This window comes from Dermacentor variabilis, unplaced genomic scaffold, assembly GCF_050947875.1.
Source record: "Dermacentor variabilis isolate Ectoservices unplaced genomic scaffold, ASM5094787v1 scaffold_13, whole genome shotgun sequence".
NCBI classification, from domain to species: domain Eukaryota; kingdom Metazoa; phylum Arthropoda; class Arachnida; order Ixodida; family Ixodidae; genus Dermacentor; species Dermacentor variabilis.
The window spans coordinates 42,640,705-42,650,859 of record NW_027460291.1 but is presented as its reverse complement, the minus strand read 5'-3'; the positions used below and the strand labels follow the sequence as shown (position 1 = coordinate 42,650,859).

Genomic DNA, 10,155 nt, shown 5'->3' with positions numbered 1-10,155 from the left:
TGCCTAAAATAAATGAATTTTAAAAATGCTCGTAGGGATCTGATGTGGATATCTGCAGTTTATGTATGCATGTAAAAGACTCAGCATCAAGTGCAAGTGAACGGTTCCACAGGCCTGGAGTCGATCATGCAAATAGATTCGGTGCACGAATTTGTGACCGGAAAAGATATGCCACATCAAATGGCATACAAGTAAGTGTTGAAAATATTGCACAGTTAATAAAACGCCTACGCTAGTAATATGTGGGTTCATGCACTCGATTTCGTCCGTATTAAGCACTCGCGTCTTGATTGCTTCGTGGCACAGAAATACGGGACATCAGGCTGTTTTTCAGCTGCGGCCTTTGTAAAAGCATGATTGTTCAAAGTGCAACAATTAACCAGATTCTATGACTTGCTTGTGGATTCGCCAGTACAATTCCGGTGCGCTGGTCCGCCTGTGCAGCAATTTCCTACTGAAGGGAAACCTCCAAATAAAAACACCGCTCCGCATGTAAAAAAATGCTCTACTGTGACGCTTCTCAAACGATTGTGATGCATCACAAGAGCTGTCTACTCGCGTGATGTTCTGAAAAGAAGATACATTCGTTTACTTACATGTGAAGGCATATGCCAGAGCACTTCGGGGCTTTGGTGGCACAAAGGGCACGAATGTGCCATAGCGTCCGAAGTTGACGCGCGATCTCATGTCAAACCTAAACTGTACAAAACTACCACGAATCCAAAAAACAAAGATTCGAATCCGAAATTCGTGTCATCCTTTATTGCATGAATGCGTACATCGTGGTTTACACAAATCACGCACTTAGCAAGCGCTTTCTGTAAACTTTTATTAACGCATCACCTCCATAAAGCCATAAGGTATGCGATTTTAAAAGACAAAGCATAAGGTGACCTGTACTTGCTTTCAGCTCTTTCAGTAGTAACTGCGCTGGCCACATTGACCAGTAGCAACAGGGCGGCGCCCTAGAGGTTCCCACTTTTTCGGGCCAGCTTTTCCTCTAGAGTTGGTATACTAACTCTATGACTATGTTACTCTATGGCTGCCTCTCGGTTTACGCGGAAGCCGACCGTTCCTCCTCTTCGCACCGAGGCCGCGTTTATGTATCGCTGGCATGTGCGCCGGTGAGAGCGCGCGCTGAGCATAATGTAAACGAGTGGTACGAGTGAGGATGAGCGAGCTGTGATTATTAGCCGAGAATCGCGTTGCCTGCGCCCTTTTGCTGTGCGCTGCTGTTACACGTCTCGCGCAAGCTTCTGTCTGGTAACCGGAAGTTTATTTCCGTTCTTTGCGTTTTTCACAGTGGAAAGCCCTGTAACGTTCTTTTTTATATATATTGTGCATCATTCGTTTTCCTTTTTCTATGTGAACTTCTTCTTTGGCGTTCCCATTTCTTTTCAGTTTTGTTGCTTAACCGGTTCACAGCGGTGGGACCGTTTCAAGTACTACGTAACTATAACAGCTGCCTTAGCTGTGACAGAATTGTTCAGGTCTTCCAAGCGCGTTTATAATTTTTTTACGTTAATCTTCCCTCAATACATATTGATCTTTAGTACACAAAGCAAGCAACAAAGATGACAGACCTGCTAGAGGGAACGGATGTCAGTACTAGGCGACATCGGGAGGTAAGATAGCCTTATTAATTTCAGCTGTTTTCGTGAAAATTGAAAAAAAAAGCTGTTGACATGAAAACAACATTGACAACATTGGCTGCAAATTCTTCGCACTCATATATCCCCTATTCATCACATCGAACACGTATCGATATTTTTGGAATGTCCGCCTTCAAGTAGGCATGTCGGACAAGCGCGAGGAAGGATGTCTAAAATGTGTTCAGTCAGGATTTGGCGGTCCTGAAAGCACATGCACATAACACGCAGGCACCCTGCCCAATGCTCTTCAGAATAGCAGGTATAAGGTAAGGCAGCCTCTGCAACTTTCAAGAGAAGTTTAATCTAAGTTTAAGTATTATTGTGACGTCATCGCATTCCGGAAGGCTGCCCGAACATTTGACCGTCAATATAGTCGTAATAAGTTCTTCAATATCTGGTATGGTTCGAGAGCACAATACGTCCTAAAGCTTTTAATTCTGTTAGTGGACGATTGTTGAACTGGACAATCGTTCACTATCAGAATTAAAAGCTTTAGGCCGGGGCTCCCAAAGAAATTTCGCGCTTACTCACGTTATTAAAGTTCCTGTGGCCTACGGGCCTTCACGACAGACTTTAAGAACTCTTCCCCCTACCGCTCTATACTTTACGTGGTTTGTTTGTGCTCGTCTGTCTTTCTCTATCTCCTCCTTTTGCACAATTCTTTTTTTTCTGTTTATTACCTTACTCCTTCTCCCCGTGCAGGTTAGCCAAATGGAACGACCTCCGGTTTACCTCCCTGCCTTTTTATGCATCCTTTTCTCTCTCTCTCTCTCTCTCTCTCTCTCTCTATGTCCAGTGCTGTGTCGATTTCTCCGTTGGTCATTCTATACAAAATCGCGAACTGTGCGTGAGCGTGCACTATGGCGTTGCGCGGTGCCGGAAGTATACCGCAAGTCATTAATCACCGCAACAGCGCACACAAAAACAAAAAGAATACTAGCTTCTAAATAAATAAATAATTTGGTATGTGGCTCAGAAGCTAAGCAAAGTTTGTTTTTCTTACCTGGCTCAAATACCGTTAGAACATTAGCGCAATATCTGTCCTCAGGTATGCCGAATAAAATAAAACTTGTTTGTTTCGAGTATTTAGGCAGCCAAATATCACATGTTTAACCATAGCACTTCCCGAAATGCTATAGTGTTCCGATATCGACATCTTCGTGACAGGTGCACTCTCGACGTGCTTTACTGTATACTGGGCACAGCCTTGTAGGGTGCTTTTTTTTGCTTTCGTACACATATCATGGAAAAGTCGCATTGCAAGTGCACAATAGCTTATTCAAGAATCTCAGTTCATGCTCCTACATGCTCGGACTTTTCATAGAATATTAGGGAGTCCGTTTACCTTCGCCACACGGAGTGGTGAAAGTTGTTTTCCCAATTCATTCTGCCTACGCGGCCGCGAGTGCTCCAGCATCGACTGCATTTTCATGTCCACGAAATAAATGTCACACATACGGAACTTTGCACATGCGTGTGCTGCCTGTGTGTCAGTTTGAAGTGTTGTGTAACTCCGTGCTGAATATTGATTGTTCTCGGCTGCGAAGCAGGCACTCAATAAAGTTTTTGCGCTGGCACCATTGCACCGTTCCTCTGTTAATCGCTATGCATGAACAGATGCCTTTGTGCATGAGCACAAAGGCATCTGTGAACATTGTCCCGCAACCACCGGTTCCCGGCCGACAGAGGATTGGTCGTAGACAGGCTGCGGTGGCTCAGTGGCATACCGCACCTCAGCGATGTAACTGCTGAACGCGATATCGCGGGTTTGGCTACCGACAGTGGTAGCCGTATTCCGAAAGGTGCGCAATTCAAGAACCATCGTGTGCCGAGCAATGGGCGCATGTGCAAGTACCACAGGCGATCAAAGAATAATTCGGACCCCCTCAATGCATGTCTCTCTTAGCTATAAAATCCTGGCTTTCGAATGCAAACGCCAGAAGAGTAATATTTGATTATGGGGTTTTACGTGCCAAGACCACGACGGATTATGAGGCACGCCTAATAGCGGCGGACTACGAAAATTTGGACCATTATCGGATCTGTATCGTGCACCTAAATCCAAGTACGTGGGTGCGGCCGTCGTGCCTGGGATTCGATCCCGCGACCTCGTGCTTAGCAGTTCAACACCATAGCCACTAAGCAACCACGGCGAGTCGTGTAAGTGTAATTTTCAAACGCGCTTCCTATAATTTGAACCGGTTAGCCGAATCTGCCCACCGAGGAGTTGGGGGCAAGTATGGATGCAACGAAGAAGTTTGAAAAAAAAAAGACAGAATGCCAGCACGTTTAACATCGGCAAGGAAGTGATGGCAGTGCCGATAATCCAAGCGTGTTATAGAACGAGCTACAGTGCCGGTGTAATGAAAGCGATGTTGGTATATGCGAAGAAACATTTTCTAGACCTGTTCTAAGATGTCACTGTTGAATATAGAAGCTCTATTTTAAACCTTCGATGCGTATTCAAGTTAAGGAACGCCGGTAGTTGTGTACAACTTGCGGAATGGTGTAGGACAATATAATTCCCGTCATAGTCTGCACAGAGAGCCGAGAGAGCACAGATCCCGCACTGAAACGCGATTAGTCTGCACACAAAGGTGTGAGGTTGCATCAAACAGTCTACACGGATCATTGATCTCAGTGCCATTACACAATGGTTCAGGATCTACAGATTAAGAAAAAGGAAATGTTTGCTGCTCTAAACTAGAGGCTCCGCGAAATTTCCGCGAAACGCACCGTAATCACTTCAGTAGTTGTACTCCCTTATTGCGATTGTTGATAGTAAGGGTGTAGGACAGGAGAGACTTCCGCACAGCGTGAAATCATCTCTTCTCGCATAACGACGGCGTTTTAGCGTAGACGTCACGAGAATAGACAATCAAAACCATATTTATTGAAATGTTAAATAAGCACAAGAACAAAAAGCGATGGATCATGAAACTAAAAGCGTTAACACGGACGTGTTGGCCACGCGCGCGGACTCTTAATAGAGACAGAGTAGGCCACGTGACCCCGTTCGGCAACACTGGGTGGCTCCGGGCGCGGCAGCTGCAGCATGCGATGCACTTGGCGAAGTCCGCGCTGCTCGTGGCGCTGCTGCTGCGTGCGATTCTCCGGCATCGAGCAGCCACCGCAGCGTCGCCGAAGCGCAGCACGCCGGCAGGTCGGGACACTGCGAGGGTCACGTGTTAACCAACCATCCCCGTGAGTCTTACATTTAGTAAAAACAATTATAAAAAGAACTGTTCGTTGGATGAAAATCTCGCATGACGATGGCGACGATTGTTGGAGTGTACAGGCAATTTGCAACCAAATTTGGGCGAGCGAATTCACCGATTTTTCCGCGTACAGGTAACCAAGCATGCTCGAATGCTCGTCAAGGAGCAACATGTTCTAGGAGTTGGCAACGATTCTCCCTTCTGACCCTTGCTGCCTCGTGTCTGCCTGCCCTGCAGAATCTGTGGTTCGCAAGCAGTGTTTCCAAACCCTTACCGCCGCCTGCGCAGATAGCAAGCCTTGCAAAAGGAATCGGACCCACTTACAACATTTTCCGTCTTGTTTCAGTAAGTTTAATCGCAAAATATCATTAAGTATTGCGGAAGCACTCACGCGCCAAATGATTAATAAGTGAGTTGTAACGTTCAATTCGCAGCAGACCGCCGCTAATGACCGATGTGCACACGCCGTGCATTACCTGCTCAACGACGCCAGTTGTGCTGCTGCGTGCGATTCTTAGGCGTCGAGCAGCCTCCGCAGCCTCGCCGAAGGGCAGCGTGGCCACAGGTTCTGGCACCGCGACAGCACAAAACAAGGCCTTTGTCATCCTTGCGTGGCACTTCTGTGGCAAATCCAGTAAGGAATACCGCACTTAGCCTAAGCGCTATACAGAAGCAGTTATGAATTTATAAGTGCCCGTGCAATCACGCGACGGAAAGCCAACAGTTACTAGCGAAATGATAAATTTCGGACGGCAAGCTAGGGACAAATACCGTTCACTTACAGTAAGTATCTCCTCGCACTTACACGTAAGAATTCGTTATGAACGCTCAGTTACTGTTAAACTGTTTCGCTGAAATAGTGCAGCCTTTGCAGCTGCTATACCAAAATCTCTTGTTTATGGGTAAGGTTGTCATTTCGTTTAAATACAATATTTTGATTGGCGCAAGAAATAAGGCACTTAAACCAGAGCAACGTGAAAACTGTCTCAACCGTTTTTTTTTTTCGCGTGCCTTACATGGAAAATGGTTAAGCTGATTTCACATGCGGTCGGCCACGCACAATAGCACGATCGAAGAAGTACATGCTGTTGAATGAGCGGCCATAGCTAAATACAATGAGGTGGCGCCGCTAGCAACTCCCCTGTATACGTTGTACACTATCCCCGATACGGAAAATATTGACTTGAGCACACATTTGTTGTGCTCGTATAATTAACTGTAATTACCCTTCTTATATATATATATATATATATATATATATATATATATATATATATATATATATATATATATATAGTCACGTGGTAGTGACGGTTGAGGACACAGCAACGAAACTGTGCCCAGAAACAACAGGCTACACTCAATGCTCAACGAAGACGGCGAACACAGTCGGCGATCGTCGAAAATTTGATCAGCGGGTCAAGTGCATCGGCTTTTATACATTAGTCGTCGAATGTTCCAGAGCAATCCCTGGGACCCGCGTGTCTTCCACAAAGTTCTACACATACTCGCGTCGCGCATAGATGCAATCAGATTACACAAGTTTCGGTGCCAGACATCGGATGGAACCATCGATAACCTTCGGGAAACTTCCGATACATGCAGGCGCGTCCTGCTCTGTGCGATAACATTTGTTAGGCGGTGAAACGTGGTCGCCCGATAAAGATAGGCAAGTACATGTGTCAATATATATAATATTCTTCGTAAACAAAATTATGGGGTTTTACGTGCCAAAACCACTTCCTGATTATGAGGCACGCCGTAGTGGAGGACTCCGGAAATTTCGACCACCTGGGGTTCTTTAACGTGCACCTAAATCTAAGTACATGGGTGTTTTCGCATTTCGCCCCCATAGAAATGCGGCCGCCCTGGCCGGGATTCGATCCCGCGGCCTCGTGCTCAGCAGCCCAACACCATAGCCACTGAGCAACTACGGAGGGTTATTCTTCGTAAATAAGAGTTAATTATGCGAGCACTTTATACGAGCACAATACTTACACTTATATTTCTACTTATACGAACAATATCATATATTATATATATTCATTTATTCATAGACCCTAAAGGCCATTCGCGCATTACATGGGGGGAGGGGGGAGCCAGTTACAACAAGGAACACTGGTAAGGTACAGTGACATAATTATATACAGGAAGAATAACATACGCAAGTAAGCAATCAATACAGAAATAATCGCACATTTAGAAAAATCTTGAATTCGTTAACAAAAACATCATGGTTAATGGCAGATACAATGTCCCTCGGTAGTTTATTCCAATGATATATTGCCGGAAGTAATGGTGAATGACGATAAAGATTAGTGCGAGCAAAAAAGGGTTGCACTTTAAATGGGATATATATATATATATATATATATATATATATATATATATATATATACATATATATATATATATATATTTATATACAACAATAATTCACCTCTAGACACTGAAAACAATACACCGTAGAACAGAGCCCTGTGGTACAAATATTTCTGTATATGTAGTACTGAGGCAATGAAGTCTTTCCTTACAACACATTACCGTCTGTTCGAAAGGTAAAGCGTAATTGCAACGACAGATTCGTCTGTAAACGTACACTTTAGAAATTTTCGTGCAAGAATGCCATAACAAACCGTGTCAACTGCTTTTGTTTATATCGAGGAATATTACGACTGCAATTAATTTGTTCTGGAAAACTGTATTTATTTTCTGGGTGGGACTAAAAGGCCTTGTACAATTTGGCCCGCAGCGTCAGAAGTCATGCTGTTGGACAGTGCTGATGTCATGCCTTATTACAAAGGCTTTTATATATTTCCTCCAAAACTTGATTGAATTTATCGCCTTTGATGGAAGTGAGCGCGGCGATGGCTTAGAGAGCAGAGGAACAATGGGTGCGGTCGTCAGCGCCATCTCGGGGGATCGCGTGGCACCAGCAGGAGGCGCCGAACCGCAGAGCTGCCGTCGCAACCGTTGACCACGCATAGTCGGAGCGGGTTGCAAAGTTGGGAAGGGAAGGTTGGGTCGGAACCCCTCTTGCGCTGTGCCTTCCTCCCTATTGCAGAACATGTTCAGGGCACGCAGTATATCATATACGTGTTTCAACCATGCCACAGCAGGCCACCTCTGAATCCTTGCGGTAGAAAACTAGACGTCAGCGCAAGATGACTCTCTGGGATGGGACGGCATATTTAGACTAGTGGCCGTTCTTAATCAGTAACACGCTTCAACGGCACCCGCCGCGGTGGCTTAAATTAGTGGCTATGGCGTTGCGCTCCTAAGCACGAGGTCGTGGGATCAAACCCCGGTCGCGGTGGCCGCATTTCGATGGGGGCGAAATGCAAAAACGCGCACGTCCCGTGGCTTAGGGACACGCTAAAGATCCCCAGGTGGTCAGAAGTAATCCCTCCCCCCCCCTCCCCCCTCCCCCCCCCACATTACGGCGGTCCTCATTAGCAAATCGCGGTTTTATCACGGAACGTCCCAGAAATGATTCATTCATGCTTCACCGTAGTCAACATTGTCCACGCTGTTGACAAGGGTGAAGAATGCGGCGGCAGTCGCGAAGGATGGTTACCAATGCTTCAGTACACAGGTTTATGGTAGCCTAAAATAAGTCCAAGTTTATTGACAATTTTTTCGCAGGTAAGCCAGATGCGCATGCTTTTCATTTACTAGCAATGTCCGGTATTAGTACAGTTTCCAACAATTTTCAAGCGCCCCGTCTTTCTTTCGTGAGGAACGCAAAGTGCGAGGCTCTCTAGTGGTAGTTAGGATGCACCTGGCCTCAGAGATCATATGGGAGTCATTTTGCACCGTTGGGATCTCGGAGGTTGCGGGCAACACCGACTGCGAGCTACAGGCACCAAGCCATGCAGTATGAAGCGGGACAACTCAACATTTTCCTTCGTGTTTTGCGCGACTGCGTTGCTAAGAGTCTTCCAAGACTACTCAAATACTCTCTCATAATAAAGATGGTTTGATGTGTTAGCCTTTCATTTAGTGTGGGTCAGTTCTTTGCGTTACAAAGACTCCCGCTGAAAACGACAAGAAAGCTGAAGACGACAGTGGCAATCGAACGAAGAGGTCAGTGAGCTTCAATGACACGCATCCTCTTTTTTTTTTTTTTGCGTTGCGTTTGAGCTTCTAGGCGCACACTCAAGCTGGATTCAGGTGACGGACCAAATTGTGCTGTGGCGCAGTGTTGCCGAATCACTGCGCCACAAGGACGAAGCAGATAAGCTGCTGGCGGAGCAGTTCTTTGTGGCTCAGTCACGTGATACTCGCCCGAGGAATTTGCTCCGTTGTGTGAACACAGCTTGACACACTGGCGAAGAGAGGCAGCCTATTAAATATATATGTCACCATGTCGGTGGTCGCGGTCAGATTCATTTTATGGTCCCTACGTACACCAGTCATGAATACCGGCAGTGTAACTGCCCTGGTGAACAAGCTGGATAGCCTGAACATCGTTGTTTGCCGAGTCTGTTGACAGGGCGACATACTATGGCAGACAGTGCGAAAACGTGACTGAAATAAGGAGGACAGACGACACGCGCCATGGAGATTTGATTTCCGTGTATTGTGGCCAACTCCTTCAGCGTGCATGATTGCGAGAACCGGAAATAAAAACAAGAATCGGTCCCTCTTGTCACAGCATGCCATAATCCGAGGCATAAACGACACTGCTTTTCTTCCGATAATATTCCCTAGGATGTGGAGGCTGAGGATGTCTGAAGAAAGCGACAAAGTGTCAGGAAACGGATGCTATGAGATAAAGGAGGAGTGGCAGCCAGCCCTACAGGAAGGCTACAATCTAGACGCTAGCGAGCTTCACACTTGAATACATTCCGGTAGATGCGCATACAGTGGTGTATTTGATGTCGTCGAGCATCGGGCGTGTATGGGTGACAGATTTGGCCGCACTTAGCCAGACAGGAGTGTCGCTCGGATCTTTTCGCACAGTTGGCTGTTGAAAGAGAAGTAGGCGATGCGGAACAACACGTTAGACGAGAAACGTTTGCGTTTGATGACGTCCGGGTTGACGCCGCTGTAACTGAGCACTGTGTGAAGCTCGCCAAGCATAATGCCGACGTAGATGGTGCAGCACTTGCGGAGCGGCTTCTAAAAGACTAAAGAAACTAGTAACGTGATAAGCAATGCGGAAGCGGCCAGTAGGAACACGTGTGCCTAATGGTGTCGTTATTATATTTCAGGGATCCCGTGATGCAGCGAGCACGGCCTTATGTATTTGCTTTTTCGGGATGCGTTGATGATGAAGCGAC

General features: G+C 46.2%; 1 long non-coding RNA gene across 1 annotated transcript; it reads right to left on the bottom strand.

Annotated features, from left to right (window-relative positions):
- Positions 1-4,525: 4,525 nt before the first annotated feature.
- Positions 4,526-5,485, bottom strand: LOC142566707 (uncharacterized). Its single transcript, XR_012825111.1, has 2 exons — positions 5,347-5,485; positions 4,526-4,824 (listed from the first exon to the last, which is right to left on the bottom strand). It is a non-coding gene; the product is annotated as an uncharacterized LOC142566707 (long non-coding RNA).
- Positions 5,486-10,155: the final 4,670 nt, after the last annotated feature.